Source organism: Cherax quadricarinatus, unplaced genomic scaffold (assembly GCF_038502225.1).
Source record: "Cherax quadricarinatus isolate ZL_2023a unplaced genomic scaffold, ASM3850222v1 Contig1504, whole genome shotgun sequence".
NCBI classification, from domain to species: Eukaryota; Metazoa; Arthropoda; class Malacostraca; order Decapoda; family Parastacidae; genus Cherax; species Cherax quadricarinatus.
Window position 1 is genome coordinate 1 of NW_027196530.1, and position 18,276 is coordinate 18,276.

Consider the following 18,276-nt stretch of genomic DNA (forward strand, 5'->3'; position numbering starts at 1 on the left):
TGTTTATGGAGCAACTTGCAATGTGAACAGACTGACTGATGTTGTAGTGGCCAGGCTTAGACTTAGTTACAAGTTCTTCTAACAGTTTGGGAGACACACAGATGATGATCAAACTAAATGTAAGATATGTGATCAGGCATATGGTCACTGTCTTGAACACTATGTGCTTAATTGTCCACTTATTGAGGAATACAGAGACAGACAGTATAATAACCTATGTGACATGTCAAGATATCTTATTAATGAAAATAAGATACCAGATATACTAAGCAAATTTCCTAAATTTGCTTGTAACAGATAAGTGAACTATAGAAATGTAAATATAAATCCATATGTATTCCTGTTAACCCTTTTGGGCCTAGTTCCTAGGTTTTTTGTGTATCCATATGCTCTTGCGCTACCGTCCACAGGATGGATATGGGGTGCACAATATGGGGTGCACGATATGGGGTGCACAATATGGGGTGCACAATATGGGGTGTGCAATATGGGGTACACAATAAACTAGCCACTTCGGTGGCAATATCTGAAAAATCTTTTGAGCAACAAATGTTGGGTGAACATCGGGAAGCTGGAGTGGGTCACTAGCACATAAAGAGACAACACAATAAGTGTCAGAGGCCCAAGACTGTTCAACTGCCTCTCAGCATACATAAAGGGGATTACCAATAGACCCCTGGCTGTCTTAAGCAGGCACTGGACAAACACCTAAAGTTGGTACCTGACGAACCGGGCTGCGGTTCGTATGTTGGTTTGCATGCAGTTAGCAGTAACAGACTGGATGATCAGGCCCTGATCCACCATGAAGCCTGGTCAAAGACAGGGCCGCGGGGGCGTTGACCCCGGAACTCTCTCCAGTTGAACTCCAGGAACATCAGAAAGCCGGGTGGAACATCGAGAAGCCAAAATGAAACATCGGGAAGCCGGAGTGAAACATCGAGAAGCCAGAATGAAACATCGGAAAGACTGAGTGGAACATCGAGAAACCGGAGTGAAAGATCGAGAAGACAGAATGAAACATCGGGAAGCCGGAGTGAAACATCGAGAAGCCAGAATGAAACATAGGGAAGTCGGAGTGGAACATCGGGAAGTCGGAGTGGAACATCGGGAAGTCGGAGTGGAACATCGGGAAGTCGGAGTGGAACATCGGGAAGCCAGAGTGGAACATCGGGAAGCCGGAGTCGATACTGAGTAAGTCGTCAGTGACTCTTATAAACCCAACAAAGAAGAACTTGTGTTGTTGTTGTTGTGATAAAGTGAACAATAAACAGTGTTTGTGGTGTCTAACACAGGTGAGTAACACCTGTGGTGTCTAACACAGGTGAGTAACACCTGTGGTGTCTAACACAGGTGAGTAACACCTGTGGTGTCTAACACAGGTGAGTAACACCTGTGGTGTCTAACACAGGTGAGTAACACCTGTGGTGTCTAACACAGGTGAGTAACACCTGTGGTGTCTAACACAGGTGAGTAACACCTGTGGTGTCTAACACAGGTGAGTAACACCTGTGGTGTCTAACACAGGTGAGTAACACCTGTGGTGTCTAACACAGGTGAGTAACACCTGCCTTTATTACAATACAACATTCATGTGCTAGATGATACATAGAGAGAGTTTGACCCATGAAATATTGTGTATTAAGTCGCCAGACATGATCATATCTGTGTCTTGTTGACTGTGTTACCTGCTCAGGTGTTGACTGTGTTACCTGCTCAGGTGTTGACTGTGTTACCTGCTCAGGTGTTGACTGTGTTACCTGCTCAGGTGTTGACTGTGTTACCTGCTCAGGTGTTGACTGTGTTACTTGCTCAGGTGTTGACTGTGTTACCTGCTCAGGTGTTGACTGTGTTACCTGCTCAGGTGTTGACTGTGTTACCTGCTCAGGTGTTGACTGTGTTACCTGCTCAGGTGTTGACTGTGTTACCTGCTCAGGTGTTGACTGTGTTACCTGCTCAGGTGTTGACTGTGTTACCTGCTCAGGTGTTGACTGTGTTACCTGCTCAGGTGTTGACTGTGTTACCTGCTCAGGTGTTGACTGTGTTACCTGCTCAGGTGTTGACTGTGTTACCTGCTCAGGTGTTGACTGTGTTACCTGCTCAGGTGTTGACTGTGTTACCTGCTCAGGTGTTGACTGTGTTACCTGCTCAGGTGTTGACTGTGTTACCTGCTCAGGTGTTGACTGTGTTACCTGCTCAGGTGTTGACTGTGTTACCTGCTCAGGTGTTGACTGTGTTACCTGCTCAGGTGTTGACTGTGTTAGCTGCTCAGGTGTTGACTGTGTTACCTGCTCAGGTGTTGACTGTGTTACCTGCTCAGGTGTTGACTGTGTTACCTGCTCAGGTGTTGACTGTGTTACCTGCTCAGGTGTTGACTGTGTTACCTGCTCAGGTGTTGACTGTGTTACCTGCTCAGGTGTTGACTGTGTTACCTGCTCAGGTGTTGACTGTGTTACCTGCTCAGGTGTTGACTGTGTTACCTGCTCAGGTGTTGACTGTGTTACCTGCTCAGGTGTTGACTGTGTTACCTGCTCAGGTGTTGACTGTGTTACCTGCTCAGGTGTTGACTGTGTTACCTGCTCAGGTGTTGACTGTGTTACCTGCTCAGGTGTTGACTGTGTTACCTGCTCAGGTGTTGACTGTGTTACCTGCTCAGGTGTTGACTGTGTTACCTGCTCAGGTGTTGACTGTGTTACCTGCTCAGGTGTTGACTGTGTTACCTGCTCAGGTGTTGACTGTGTTACCTGCTCTGGTGTTGACTGTGTTACCTGCTCAGGTGTTGACTGTGTTACCTGCTCAGGTGTTGACTGTGTTACCTGCTCAGGTGTTGACTGTGTTACCTGCTCAGGTGTTGACTGTGTTACCTGCTCAGGTGTTGACTGTGTTACCTGCTCAGGTGTTGACTGTGTTACCTGCTCAGGTGTTGACTGTGTTACCTGCTCAGGTGTTGACTGTGTTACCTGCTCAGGTGTTGACTGTGTTACCTGCTCAGGTGTTGACTGTGTTACCTGCTCAGGTGTTGACTGTGTTACCTGCTCAGGTGTTGACTGTGTTACCTGCTCAGGTGTTGACTGTGTTACCTGCTCAGGTGTTGTGTTGACTGTGTTACCTGCTCAGGTGTTGACTGTGTTACCTGCTCAGGTGTTGACTGTGTTACCTGCTCAGGTGTTGACTGTGTTACCTGCTCAGGTGTTGACTGTGTTACCTGCTCAGGTGTTGACTGTGTTACCTGCTCAGGTGTTGACTGTGTTACCTGCTCAGGTGTTGACTGTGTTACCTGCTCAGGTGTTGACTGTGTTACCTGCTCAGGTGTTGACTGTGTTACCTGCTCAGGTGTTGACTGTGTTACCTGCTCAGGTGTTGACTGTGTTACCTGCTCAGGTGACTGTGACTGTGTTGACTGTGTTACCTGCTCAGGTGTTGACTGCTCAGGTGTTGACTGTGTTAGCTGCTCAGGTGTTGACTGTGACTGCTCAGGTGTTGACTGTGTTACCTGCTCAGGTGTTGACTGTGTTACCTGCTCAGGTGTTGACTGTGTTACCTGCTCAGGTGTTGACTGTGTTACCTGCTCAGGTGTTGACTGTGTTACCTGCTCAGGTGTTGACTGTGTTACCTGCTCAGGTGTTGACTGTGTTACCTGCTCAGGTGTTGACTGTGTTACCTGCTCAGGTGTTGACTGTGTTACCTGCTCAGGTGTTGACTGTGTTACCTGCTCAGGTGTTGACTGTGTTACCTGCTCAGGTGTTGACTGTGTTACCTGCTCAGGTGTTGACTGTGTTACCTGCTCAGGTGTTGACTGTGTTACCTGCTCAGGTGTTGACTGTGTTACCTGCTCAGGTGTTGACTGTGTTACCTGCTCAGGTGTTGACTGTGTTACCTGCTCAGGTGTTGACTGTGTTACCTGCTCAGGTGTTGACTGTGTTACCTGCTCAGGTGTTGACTGTGTTACCTGCTCAGGTGTTGACTGTGTTACCTGCTCAGGTGTTGACTGTGTTACCTGCTCAGGTGTTGACTGTGTTACCTGCTCAGGTGTTGACTGTGTTACCTGCTCAGGTGTTGACTGTGTTACCTGCTCAGGTGTTGACTGTGTTACCTGCTCAGGTGTTGACTGTGTTACCTGCTCAGGTGTTGACTGTGTTACCTGCTCAGGTGTTGACTGTGTTAGCTGCTCAGGTGTTGACTGTGTTACCTGCTCAGGTGTTGACTGTGTTAGCTGCTCAGGTGTTGACTGTGTTAGCTGCTCAGGCATTGTGTTAGCTGCTCAGGTGTTGACTGTCTTACCTGCTCATGTGTTGACTGTGTTACCTGCTCAGGTGTTGACTGTGTTACCTGCTCAGGTGTTGACTGTGTTACCTGCTCAGGTGTTGACTGTGTTACCTGCTCAGGTGTTGACTGTGTTACCTGCTCAGGTGTTGACTGTGTTACCTGCTCAGGTGTTGACTGTGTTACCTGCTCAGGTGTTGACTGTGTTAGCTGCTCAGGTGTTGACTGTGTTACCTGCTCAGGTGTTGACTGTGTTACCTGCTCAGGTGTTGACTGTGTTACCTGCTCAGGTGTTGACTGTGTTACCTGCTCAGGTGTTGACTGTGTTACCTGCTCAGGTGTTGACTGTGTTACCTGCTCAGGTGTTGACTGTGTTACCTGCTCAGGTGTTGACTGTGTTACCTGCTCAGGTGTTGACTGTGTTACCTGCTCAGGTGTTGACTGTGTTACCTGCTCAGGTGTTGACTGTGTTAGCTGCTCAGGTGTTGACTGTCTTACCTGCTCAGGTGTTGACTGTGCTACCTGGTCAGGTGTTGACTGTGTTAGCTGCTCAGGTGTTGACTGTGTTACCTGCTCAGGTGTTGACTGTGTCAGGTGTTAGGTGCTCAGTTGTTAACTGTGTTAGGTGCACAGGAGTTAGGTGCTCAGGTGTTGAGTGTATCAAGTGTTAGGTTCTCAGCTGTTGAGTGTGTCAGGCGTTTGGTGCTCAGGTGTTGAGTGTCAGGTGTTAGGTGCTCAGGTGTTGAGTGTGTCAGGTGTTAGGTGCTCAGGTGTTGAGTGTCAGGTTTTAAGTGCTCAGGTATTGGTGTGTCAGGAGTTAGGTGCTCAGGTGTTGAGTATGTCAGGTGCTAGTTGCTCATGCAGCAGCAGGTGTTAGGTGCTCAGGAAGTAGCAGGTGTTAGGTGCTCAGGTAGTAGCAGGTGTTAGGTTCTGAGGCAGTAGCAGGTGTTAGGTGGTGAGGCAGCAGCAGGTGTCAGGTACTCAGGCAGCAGCAGGTGTCAGGCACTCAGGCAGCAGCAGGTGTCAGGCACTCAGGCAGCAGCAGGTGTTAGGTGGTGAGGCAGCAGCAGCAGGTGTTAGGTGCTCAGACAGCAGCAGCAGGTGTTAGGTGCTCAGGCAGCAGCAGCAGGTGTTAGGTTGTGAGGCAGCAGCAGGTGTTAGGTACTCAGGCAGCAGCAGCAGGTGTTAGGTGGTGATGCAGCAGCAGCAGGTGTTAGGTGCTCAGACAGCAGCAACAGGAGTTAGGTTGTGAGGCAGCAGCAAGTGTTAGGGGCTCAGGCACCAGCAGGTATTAGGTGCTCAGGCAGCAGCAGATGTTAGGTGCTCAGGCAGCAGCAGGTGTTAGGTGGTGATGCAGCAGCAGGTGTTAGGTGGTGAGGCAGCAGCAGGTGCTAGGTGCTCAGACAGCAGCAGCAGGTGTTAGGTGCTCAGGCAGCAGCAGCAGGTGTTAGGTGGTGAGGCAGTGGCAGGTGTTAGGTGGTGAGGCAGTGGCAGGTGTTAGGTACTCAGGCAGCAGCAGTAGGTGTTAGGTGCTCAGGCAGCAGCAGGTGTTAGGTGCTCAGGCAGCAGCAGCAGGTGTTAGGTGCTCAGGCAGCAGCAGCAGGTGTTAGGTGCTCAGGCAGCAGCAGCTGGTGTTAGGTGCTCAGGCAGCAGCAGCTGGTGTTAGGTGCTCAGGCAGCAGCAGCAGGTGTTAGGTGCTCAGGCAGCAGCAGGTGTTAGGTGCTCAGGCAGCAGCAGGTGTTAGGTGCTCAGGCAGCAGCAGGTGTTAGGTGCTCAGGCAGCAGCAGCAGGTGTTAGGTGCTCAGGCAGCAGCAGCAGGTGTTAGGTGCTCAGGCAGCAGCAGGTGTTAGGTGCTCAGGCAGCAGCAGCAGGTGTTAGGTGCTCAGGCAGCAGCAGCAGGTGTTAGGTGCTCAGGCAGCAGCAGCAGGTGTTAGGTGCTCAGGCAGCAGCAGCAGGTGTTAGGTGCTCAGGCAGCAGCAGGTGCAGCAGCAGGTGTTAGGTGCAGGCAGCAGCAGGTGTTAGGTGCTCAGGGCAGCAGCAGGTGTTAGGTGCACAGGCCGCAGCAGCAGGTGTTAGGTGCTGAGGCAGCAGCAGCAGGCTGCAGCAGCAGGTGTTAGGTGGTGAGGCAGCAGCAGCAGGTGTTAGGTGGTGAGGCAGCAGCAGGTGTTAGGTGCTCAGGCAGCAGCAGGTGTTATGTGACGAGGCAACAGCAGCAGGTGTTAGGTGCTCAGGCAGCAGCAGCAGGTGTTGGGTGGTGAGGCAGCAGCAGCAGGTGTTAGGTGGTCAGGCAACAGCAGCAGGTGTTAGGTGGTGAGGCAGCAGCAGCAGGTGTTAGGTGGTGAGGCAGCAGCAGCAGGTGTTAGGTGCTCAGGCAGCAGCAGGTGTTAGGTGCTCAGGCAGCAGCAGCAGGTGTTAGGTGCTCAGGCAGCAGCAGCAGGTGTTAGGTGCTCAGGCAGCAGCAGGTGTTAGGTGCTCAGGCAGCAGCAGCAGGTGTTAGGTGCTCAGGCAGCAGCAGGTGTTAGGTGCTCAGGCAGCAGCAGGTGTTAGGTGCTCAGGCAGCAGCAGCATGTGTTAGGTGCTCAGGCAGCAGCAGCAGGTGTTAGGTGCTCAGGCAGCAGCAGCAGGTGTTAGGTGCTCAGGCAGCAGCAGGTGTTAGGTGCTCAGGCAGCAGCAGGTGTTAGGTGCTCAGGCAGCAGCAGGTGTTAGGTGCTCAGGCAGCAGCAGGTGTTAGGTGCTCAGGCAGCAGCAGGTGTTAGGTGCTCAGGCAGCAGCAGCAGGTGTTAGGTGCTCAGGCAGCAGCAGGTGTTAGGTGCTCAGGCAGCAGCAGGTTTAAGTTAGTAAGTTTTAAGGTTTATGTTACATAATAAGTAACTCAACTGTGTGAAAAACAGTTAAGATTTTGTTTGGATTTTTAACCCCGGAGGGTTAGCCACCCAGGATAACCCAGGGTAGGGTGGGTTAGCCACCCAGGATAACCCAGGGTAGGGAGGGTTAGCCACCCAGGATAACCCAGGGTAGGGAGGGTTAGCCACCCAGGATAACCCAGGGTAGGGAGGGTTAGCCACCCAGGATAACCCAGGGTAGGGTGGGTTAGCCACCCAGGATAACCCAGAGTAGGGAGGGTTAGCCACCCAGGATAACCCAGGATAGGGTGGGTTAGCCACCCAGGATAACCCAGGATAGGGTGGGTTAGCCACCCAGGATAACCCAGGGTAGGGTGGGTTAGCCACCCAGGATAACCCAGGGTAGGGTGGGTTAGCCACCCAGGATAACCCAGGGTAGGGTGGGTTAGCCACCCAGGATAACCCAGGGTAGGGTGGGTTAGCCACCCAGGATAACCCAGTGTAGGGTGGACCCAGGGTAGGGTGGGTTAGCCACCCAGGATAACCCAGGGTAGGGTGAGTTAGCCACCCAGGATAACCCAGGGTAGGGTGGGTTAGCCACCCAGGATAACCCAGGGTAGGGTGGGTTAGCCACCCAGGATAACCCAGGGTAGGGTGGGTTAGCCACCCAGGATAACCCAGGGTAGGGTGGGTTAGCCACCCAGGATAACCCAGGGTAGGGTGGGTTAGCCACCCAGGATAACCCAGGGTAGGGTGGGTTAGCCACCCAGGATAACCCAGGGTAGGGTGGGTTAGCCACCCAGGATAACCCAGGGTGGGTTAGCCACCCAGGATAACCCAGGGTGGGTTAGCCACCCAGGATAACCCAGGGTAGGGTGGGTTAGCCACCCAGGATAACCCAGGGTAGGGTGGGTTAGCCACCCAGGATAACCCAAGAAAGTCAGTGTGTCATCAGGACTGTCTGTCTTATTTACACTGTTGTCCCCCAGGATGCCACCCACACCAGTCCACTAACACCCAGGTACCTACTTGCTAGGTGAGCTGGACAACAGGTGTAAGTTTCAGCCCCGCCGGGAACCGAACTTGGACCCTCAGAGTGTGAAGTGAGAACCTTGCCAGCCAGGCCACAGGAAGATAAATTAGGAATAAGGTTGACCTTTGACCTGGTAAAGGTAGAAACTTTAGGAGTGTTTCCTTACACTAGGTGACCCATTCACCTGGCAAGCAGGTTGTGTGTTAGTGGACTGGTGCGGGTCGCATCCTGGGACAAAACTGACCTAATTTGCCCGAAATGCTCAGCATAACAAGTGGCTTTTTATATAGTAGTATGTCACTGATGTCAGCTATGTCTGTATACCTTGTACATGTACTGGTAGTAAATAAAGATTATTATTATTATTATTATTATTATTATTATTATTATTATTATTATTATTATTATTATTATTATTATACCTTGTACATGTACTGGTAGTAAATAAAGATTATTATTATTATTAGTAGTAGTAGTAGTATTTATTCAGTATATTTTATTTAGCACTTTCTAAACTAGTTTATATAAAGAATGTCTTTAACATCAGTAGACATCCAATTATTTTCCTTTAAGTCTATTCTTTAATTTGTTTTTACTTATGTTAATGTTAACACATTGAGTATTTTTTGTGCAAATTGTAATTTTGGAAATATTGTATTTGTAAAAATAGTACTTAATTTTTTTTGTACAGCAGATATGATCGAGTGAACACTTGGTATTGAATTATGTCACTGACATTGTAAACAAAGATGCACTAAGTCGATGGCAGAGGTTAAATTAACTTAGGCTGGTTTTGTTAGCTAAGGAAGGCCTGTTGCAATTAATTGTTGCTCTTTTGTTTGCTGTCCGATTTCCTCCAGTTTTGGTGCACAAGATGAAGTGGTTTCTCTCATGAACAAAAATATTTATCAAAAATATACCTCAAACAACAACTGAGAAAAGACTGAAAAAGGACTGATTTACTGAAAAATGTCCTTTGGCAGGATGACGGTCGTATATGGGACGACGTAAGGTTGTTTGGACACTTGGTGCCGAGAGAACAATGCTTATACAAATTTATATAGGACTAATTTCCTCTAAATATCTTATCTTTATTTTAGACGAAAAAATAAAGTTTGTTAATTCACGAAATGTTGCAAAAAAAGCTTCCCTTTACTCCACATAAATCCTAAAATATTTGAAATATTTCCAAAATTGGTCCTTTGGAAATTAGAGAAACCACTATTCTACAATTTCTGTGAATATTATTCCACTTAATTAAGTAATAAAGAAGTTGTGAAGTGAAATAAGTGAATAAGTTACTTCCGAGATATTGGCCTGGAGCACCGGCCGGCCCGACGTCTCGGAAAAAAAAATAAAAAACGCGAAAATTGCATTTGTTTGGGTGTATTTCTTAGTAAACTGGTGTTCTAGTGAAGTTACCCTCTTCAAAACACCGTTTTCTATCACTGAAGACCAAGTCATACGACATGGAGTCGAAGGGTAACAATTTTATATCGAATATTGCTGGTGGACTCTCGCCATATTATGGCCTATTTTATTCAGTCTAGAGTATATAACATGTTTGTATGTTATTTATAGTGTTTATTATATCATATAAGATCAATTCTGATAGATAAATAAGCCGTAGAGTTGATATAAGCATAATAATGAAGTGATTTCTCTTGGCACTTGAGCGTGAATTACTGCCGAGCGGTCCCAGATGGCTGGTACTCTAAGGATAAGTTCTGCCTACTCTTATATGATGCCAAATAGTCAGTTATGATATTAGAAAGAATAATGTAAGAAAAAGCAATAAAAAACAAGGAAAATATTCCAAAAAATATATGGGCCGTAAGGAGACGCGCTACCCATATTGCCGTAACCATACCTTATATAAATGACTATAATTTCTTGTAGAAACATCGAAGAACATTGATTCTTGTACCATTGTGTTGCCAAAGAGTTAAGCTATTTTTCTGTATGAATAACTTAATTTACATAATTTTTCGATTTTTTTTTGAGAGCGCGCGCTATCGCGGGAACAATTCGAATACAGGCCTATAAGGTGGCCCTTGGCCTGGTAGGCAAAGCTCTCACTTCACAAGTTGATGGTCTGTGGTTCGATTTCTGTCAAGAATGGTAATATTGGGTGTGTTTCCATACACCTGTTGTCCCTGTTCACCCATCAGTAAAATGGATGTCAGCTATGATCTGTATACCTTGTTCATGTTCTTGTTGAAATAAATATATTATTATTATTATTTGTTTATTTTTTTTTTTACCATTTGCACAAAAATAGTTATTTTAGTAACAAATTCTAAATGTAATTTAGTCAATATTTTATACTTTTTAATTCATACAACCAATATACATCATGGAACATGTAATCATTTCCTGTGCAAATTATTATTTTTGAACTGTGTATAAGGAAAATGAGCTCATTATTTTCTGGTTAAGTTATGTAACCTAACCAAATGTTACTTAGCTTAACCTAGTCTAACCTAACCTTACCTAAAGTAAATGATGCCTAACCTAACATAACCCTACCAGACCAAACCTAGCCCAACATTACTGATTATTGGAAATATATCACAAAATATAAATTTGCACAAGAAATACTTGTACAGTAGAGCCCCACTTTACAGTGTTTGGTTTGTGGTGTTCTGCTAATACAGACATTTCAAGTTATGACCTAAACTTGCTATACGGCTACCCCCACCTGACTTTCTAATATGGTCACTGCGCCCCACCTGGTTTGTTCGCATTCTCTGTACTCGCCTAGCTGTACTCACCTAGTTGAGGCTGCAGGGGTCGAGTCCAAGCTCCTGGCGCCGCCTCTTCACTGGTCACTGACCAAAATTTCGAGCATTTTATGGTTATTGCATATATTATATGTATTCTGTTAATTATACTTATGTGTACCTAAATATACTTACACACTGTGCTGGCATGCAGGTACATACTTACACACTGTGCTGGCATGCAGGTACATACTTACACACTGTGCTGGCATGCAGGTACATACTTACACACTGTGCTGGCATGCAGGTACATACTTACACACTGTGCTGGCATGCAGGTACATACTTACACACTGTGCTGGCATGCAGGTACATACTTACACACTGTGCTGGCATGCAGGTACATACTTACACACTGTGCTGGCATGCAGGTACATACTTACACACTGTGCTGGCATGCAGGTACATACTTACACACTGTGCTGGCATGCAGGTACATACTTACACACTGTGCTGGCATGCAGGTACATACTTACACACTGTGCTGGCATGCAGGTACATACTTACACACTGTGCTGGCATGCAGGTACATACTTACACACTGTGCTGGCATGCAGGTACATACTTACACACTGTGCTGGCATGCAGGTACATACTTACACACTGTGCTGGCATGCAGGTACATACTTACACACTGTGCTGGCATGCAGGTACATACTTACACACTGTGCTGGCATGCAGGTACATACTTACACACTGTGCTGGCATGCAGGTACATACTTACACACTGTGCTGGCATGCAGGTACATACTTACACACTGTGCTGGCATGCAGGTACATACTTACACACTGTGCTGGCATGCAGGTACATACTTACACATTGTGCTGGCATGCACGTACATACTTACACATTGTGCTGGCATGCAGGTACATACTTACACACTGTGCTGGCATGCAGGTACATACTTACACACTGTGCTGGCATGCAGGTACATACTTACACACTGTGCTGGCATGCAGATACATACTTACACACTGTGCTGGCATGCAGGTACATACTTACACACTGTGCTGGCATGCAGATACATACTTACACACTGTGCTGGCATGCAGGTACATACTTACACACTGTGCTGGCATGCAGGTACATACTTACACACTGTGCTGGCATGCAGGTACATACTTACACACTGTGCTGGCATGCAGATACATACTTACACACTGTGCTGGCATGCAGGTACATACTTACACACTGTGCTGGCATGCAGATACATACTTACACACTGTGCTGGCATGCAGGTACATACTTACACATTGTGCTGGCATGCAGGTACATACTTACACACTGTGCTGGCATGCAGGTACATACTTACACATTGTGCTGGCATGCAGGTACATACTTACACATTGTGCTGGCATGCAGGTACATACTTACACATTGTGCTGGCATGCAGGTACATACTTACACACTGTGCTGGCATGCAGGTACATATTAACATCACTAAGAGTCTCTGCTCTTCAAGATGCCATAATAATAATAATAATAATAATAATAATAATAATAATAATAATAATAATCTTGGTGCATTAAATGTTGTATATAGAAATATCCATTAATCCATCTATGGTATTTTTTTCAAAATCATATAAGAAACCTTAGATAACACACAAGCATGATACATACTGAAACAGTATAAAACTTGACATAAATATGAGATGTGTTTACCAAGCAACTTGTAGGAGTGTCAGAAGAATTACATTTTCTCGAGTCCAACACCAGTTACTGGGGGATAACTGTAGAAAAATATTACTTTCGTATGCTGTCACTCTAGCTATTTATGACCCTTGTGGGTTTAGCACTTCTTTTTTATAATAATAATAATAATAATAATAATAATAATAATAATAATATCATTCACTCTATGAATAGTGTATTGCATGAGAATGGAAGTGTTGCTGTTTGTATATTCTTCTGTACTAACTTGTACAACTTGTGCACAGTGTAAGAGTATTTGCATTGTGAGGTAATTATTTTTTTTTTTAGCACACCGGCCGATTCCCACCAAGGCAGGGTGGCCCGAAAAAGAAAAACTTTCACCATCATTCACTCCATCACTGTCTTGCCAGAAGGGTGCTTTACACTACAGATTTAAACTGCAACATTAACACCCCTCCTTCAGAGTGCAGGCACTATACTTCCCATCTCCAGGACTCAAGTCCGGCCTGCCGGTTTCCCTGAATTCCTTCATAAATGTTACTTTGCTCACACTCCAACAGCACGTCAAGTATTAAAAGCCATTTGTCTCCATTCACTCTTATCAAACATGCTCACGCATGCCTTCTGGAAGTCCAAGCCCCTCGCACACAAAACCTCCTTTACCCCCTCCCTCAAATCTTTCCTAGGCCGACCCCTACCCCGCCTTCCTTCCACTACAGACTGATACACTCTTGAAGTCATTCTGTTTTGCTCCATTCTCTCTACATGTCCGAACCACCTCTGGACAACAGTTTTGGCAATCCCGCACCTCCTCCTAACTTCCAAACTACGAATTCTCTGCATTATATTCACACCACACATTGCCCTAAGGCATGACATCTCCACTGCCTCCAGCCTTCTCCTTGCTGCAACATTCATCACCAATGCTTTATACCCATATAAGAGCATTGGTAAAACTATACTCTCACACATTCTCTTTGCCTCGACATAGTTCTTTGTCTCCACAGACTCCTAATAGCACAGCTCACATTTTTCCCTCATCAATTCTATGATTCATCTCATCTTTCATAGACCCATCTGCTGACACGTCCACTCCCAAATATCTGAATACATTCACCTCCTTCATACTCTCTCCCTCCAATCTGATATCCAATCTTTCATCACCTATCTCTTTGTTATCCTCATAATCTTACTCTCTCCTGTGTTCACTTTTAATTTTCTTCTTTTACATACCCTACCAAATCCATCCACCAACCTCTGCAACCTCTCTTCAGAATCTCCCAAGAGCACAGTGCCATCAGCAAAGAGCAACTGTGACAACTCCCACTTTATGTGTGATTCTTTATCTTTTAACTCCACGCCTCTTGCCAAGACCCTCGCATTTACTTCTCTTACTACTCATCTATAAATATACAGTGGACCCCCGCATAACGATCACCTCCGAATGCGACCAATTATGTAAGTGTATTTATGTAAGTGCGTTTGTACGTGTATGTTTGGGGTCTGAAATGGACTAATCTACTTCACAATATTCCTTATGGGAACAAATTCGGTCAGTACTGGCACCTGAACATACTTCTGGAGTGAAAAAATATCGTTAACCGGGGGTCCACTGTATTAAACATCCACGGTGACATCACACATCCCTGTCTAAGGCCTTCTTTTACTGGGAAATAATTTCCCTCTTTCCTACATACTCTAACTTGAGCCTCACTATCCTCGTAAAAACTCTTCACTGCTTTCAGTAACCTACCTCCTATACCATACACCTGCAACATCTGCCACATTGCCCCCCTATCCACCCTGTAATACGCCTTTTATTATTATAATAATTATTATAATAAAAACAAATATTGTGAGGTAAAAGTTTTACAAACGTATGTTAATGAACTAAAATTGGGCACATATTAACATGCATTTATTTTACCTGACTGAGTGATCCCCCACCACCCGTTCGGTTTGTGATTTTACATTATCTGAACTCTGTGTGTCTCATTCTCTCTCATTTACTGTTTTGTTGACAATGGTGTCTAACCTTAGTTGTAATAAAAATAAGAGTCGTAAGCCTCTGTTAGTGAGCTGACTTTTTTGGGTTATCCCAGGTTCTCTACGCATATGATGATAATCTATGTAACTGTATTTGTGTATACCTGAATAAATTTGCTTACTAACAAGCTATGTGGATGGCTGAGATAGCACGTCAGCTTGGTTTGGCTCATCAGACAATTAGTACAGTTGTGAACAATAAGGAGAAAGTGTTGCAGGAAATTAAAAGTGTTACACCAGTGACCACAAGTAAGTTTATTCAGGTATGCATAAATACAGTTACATTTAGTAGCATATATGTAAAGAACCTGGGATAACCCAAAAATAAAATGAGACAAAGTGACTTATTGCTGACATAGGAAAAAACTTTTATACTGCCACTCATCTCTTACATATTCATATTAATTTTTTAAGGTAAGCAACAGGTGTACTGTGAGTATTTTATTTTTTATTGTTTTTTTAATGCCTAGTTCTATTCCTAACTTAATATATGTTAGTGTAAACCTGTTATTTAGCATTTATAATCATTTGCAACTGGAAAAAAAAAGTATTCCACTTAATGGCGATTTCTGCTTTATGGCAGTAACCTGGAACCTAACCTGCTGTATAAATGGGGCCTTACTTTATAATTATTCCATGATGTTCATAGGTTGTATGTATTGAAAAATGTAAAAAGATATTTGTGTGCAGCCTCTCCTCACTGAGTGATGTACTTGTTTACCGACGACTCAGACTTTTTATATTTATTTATTTATTTATTTATTTATTTACAATTTGAGCACACATACAGAGGTACAAAAAAAATACAGATAAGAGCAGCATGCCAAAGCCACTTATACTATGCATAGCATTACGGGCAGGCTTAAAATTAACTTAAGATTAACTAAGCAATGATGAAATCAGTGATAAAACATTAATGTAAACAGATTACTATAAAGCACAAGTGAGTATTACAAAGACAGGTCATATGGTTGCATGCATTGTTGTACATTCAGTCGTATGAAGTATTCTGTTAGGTAGTGTATTTAAAAAATAGTAAAGTTAGATTGGGTTTTAGGTTTAACATTTATGTGATATAATTGTGAGAAACATTTAAGATATACAATTTATAAGGTTCAGTTATTCAGTATTTATTTGGTTTTGGGTGAGTAAGTGATCTTTGAGAAGAGACTTGAATTTATAAACAGGTAGTGTCTCTTTTATATTTACAGGTAATGAATTCCAGATTTTAGGGCCTTTTATGTGCATTGAGTTTTTGCATAGTGTGAGATGGACACGAGGAACATCAAAGAGTGATCTGTGCCTTGTGTTATGGTCATGTGTTCTGTTGAGGTTGGCAAGGAGATGTTTGAGGGGAGGGTTAATATCAGAGTTAAGTGTTCTATGTATGTAATAGGTGCAGTAATAAGTATGGATGTTTTGTATGGTGAGTAGGTTTAGTGTATTGAATATTGGTGGAGTGTGCTGCCTGTAGTGAGAATTTGTTATCATTCTAACTGCAGCCTTTTGTTGGGTAATTAGTGGTCTGAGATGGTTAATTGTTGTTGAGCCCCGTGCACAAATTCCATAGGTGAGATAGGGGTAAATAAGAGAGTGATATAGGGCCAGGAGGGCTGACTGTGGAGCATAGTACCGTATCTTCGATAGTATGCCTACAGTCTTGGAAATTTTTTTAGAAATTTGTTGTATATGTGTATGAAATTTGAGTCTATTATCAAGGTGGATTCCTAAGAATTTTCCCTCTGTTAGCTTTGTGATAGGTGATCCGTTTATCATTATGTTAAGAGGGACATCTGTAGCTCTGTTACCAAACTGAATGAAGTAGGTTTTGTCAATGTTTAGTGTAAGTTTGTTAGTCCTCATCCAGGTAGATATTTTCTGTAATTCGGTATTTACAGTATTGGCTAGCATGACTGGGCTCGGATGGGAGAAGACGTATGTAGTGTCATCTGCAAATAGTGTGGGTTTGAGTAATTGCGAAGCATTTGGTAGGTCATTTATGTATAGGAGAAAGAGAAGAGGGCCAAGGACACTTCCCTGTGGGACACCAACTGTAATTGGTTGTGCAGAAGAGTTTGCCCCATTTGCGTACACATATTGGCGTCTGTTGCTGAGGTATGACTTGAGGTAGTTGAGGGAGTGCCCTCTTATACCATAGTGTGACAATTTTACGTGGAGCAAGTCATGGTCAACTGTATCAAAAGCTTTACGTAAGTCAATGAAGATCCCCAGTGGGACTTCTTTTTTCTCTATTGCAGTGTATATATGTTCTAGCATGTGTATAATAGCATCATTAGTATTTTTATTAGGCCTGAATCCAAATTGGCAGGGGTTGAGTATGTTTTGGGAGATAAGGTAGGAGTAGATTCGTTTATGAATTAATTTTTCGAAGATTTTTGAGAGAGGGTGTAAGTTGGATATTGGCCTATAGTTATTCAACTCTGTTTGGTCTCCTCCTTTGTGGATCGGGGTGACCCTTGCTATTTTGAGTACTGTAGGGAAGGTGGAGGATTCAATGGATTTGTTAAAGAGTGTTGCAATGATTGGTGATAGCACTTGTGACACTTTTTTGTATATAAAGGGTGGTAAGGTATTTAAATCTCCTGCCTTGTTTTTTAGTGCGTTGATAATAAGGGAGACTTCGTATGGGTTAGTCGGAGCTAGGAACAGTGTGTTCGGGTAGTTGCCGTTGAGGTAGTCATTTGGTGGGGTATCTGAGCTTGGGATTTTATTGGCAAGGTTTTGTCCTATAGTGGAGAAGAAATCATTGAGTCTGTTTGCTGTTTCTGTTGGTGGGAGTTGGGGTTCATCTGATTTTGCTAATTTTATTTCGCTATTTCGTGATATCTTTTTTGTTCCCAGAATTTCTGATAGGGTTTTCCAGGTCTTTTTTATATCACCTCGTAAGTTGGATAATCTGTTCTCATAATACAATTTTTTTGCCCTTCTTATCAGGCTGGTTAGGATTGACGAGTAACATTTTGTTTGGTCTCTGGTTATGTGACCCATTCTGTACTGTTTTTCATATTGGTGTTTTGTATTTATGGATTTGAGAATGCTGGGTGTTAGCCAGGGACTGTTCAGTCTCTTAGCTGTCATCTGTTTAGTTTTTTTTAGGGCAGTGCTTATTATAGAGGTATTGGGTCTTTTTTAGAAAATTATTAATACATTCGTCAATATCTGTATTGATTTCTAGCTCAGTGTGCCAGTCAATGTTTGCTACTGCTGTTGTGAAGTTATTAATGGCTGCCTCATTGTGAAGTCTGAAGGTGACTTTAGTAGTGTCTTGGGGTAGTTTACCAAGAGTTGTTATGAGGAAAGTAGGGTAGTGGTCTGTGGTATTATCTGTAATTATGCCCGATTTTAAAGGGGATATGGTGTTGGTCCAGATGTGGTCAAGTAGGGAAACACTAGTCTCTGTAACTCTTGTAGGTTTTGTTACTGTTGGTAGCAACATACAGTTACTCATTGTGTTTGTGAATTCAGTAACGTGTGGGTCCTGGTCTTGCAGGAGATTTATATTGAAGTCACCTGAGAGTAGTAAGTGATCTTTGTTCATGCGTGCATCAGTTATCATACTTCCTAGGTTTTGACTAAATTGGCTAATGCTTGACTGTGGAACTCTGTAGATGTTTATCAATGTGAGAGGTTTTT

At 44.2% G+C, this 18,276-nt stretch overlaps 1 pseudogene; it reads left to right on the forward strand.

Moving 5' to 3' along the window:
- Positions 1-1,231: 1,231 nt before the first annotated feature.
- The window catches only part of LOC138851671 (zinc finger protein 84-like), a 59,158-nt pseudogene continuing 42,113 nt past the window's right edge, over positions 1,232-18,276 (forward strand).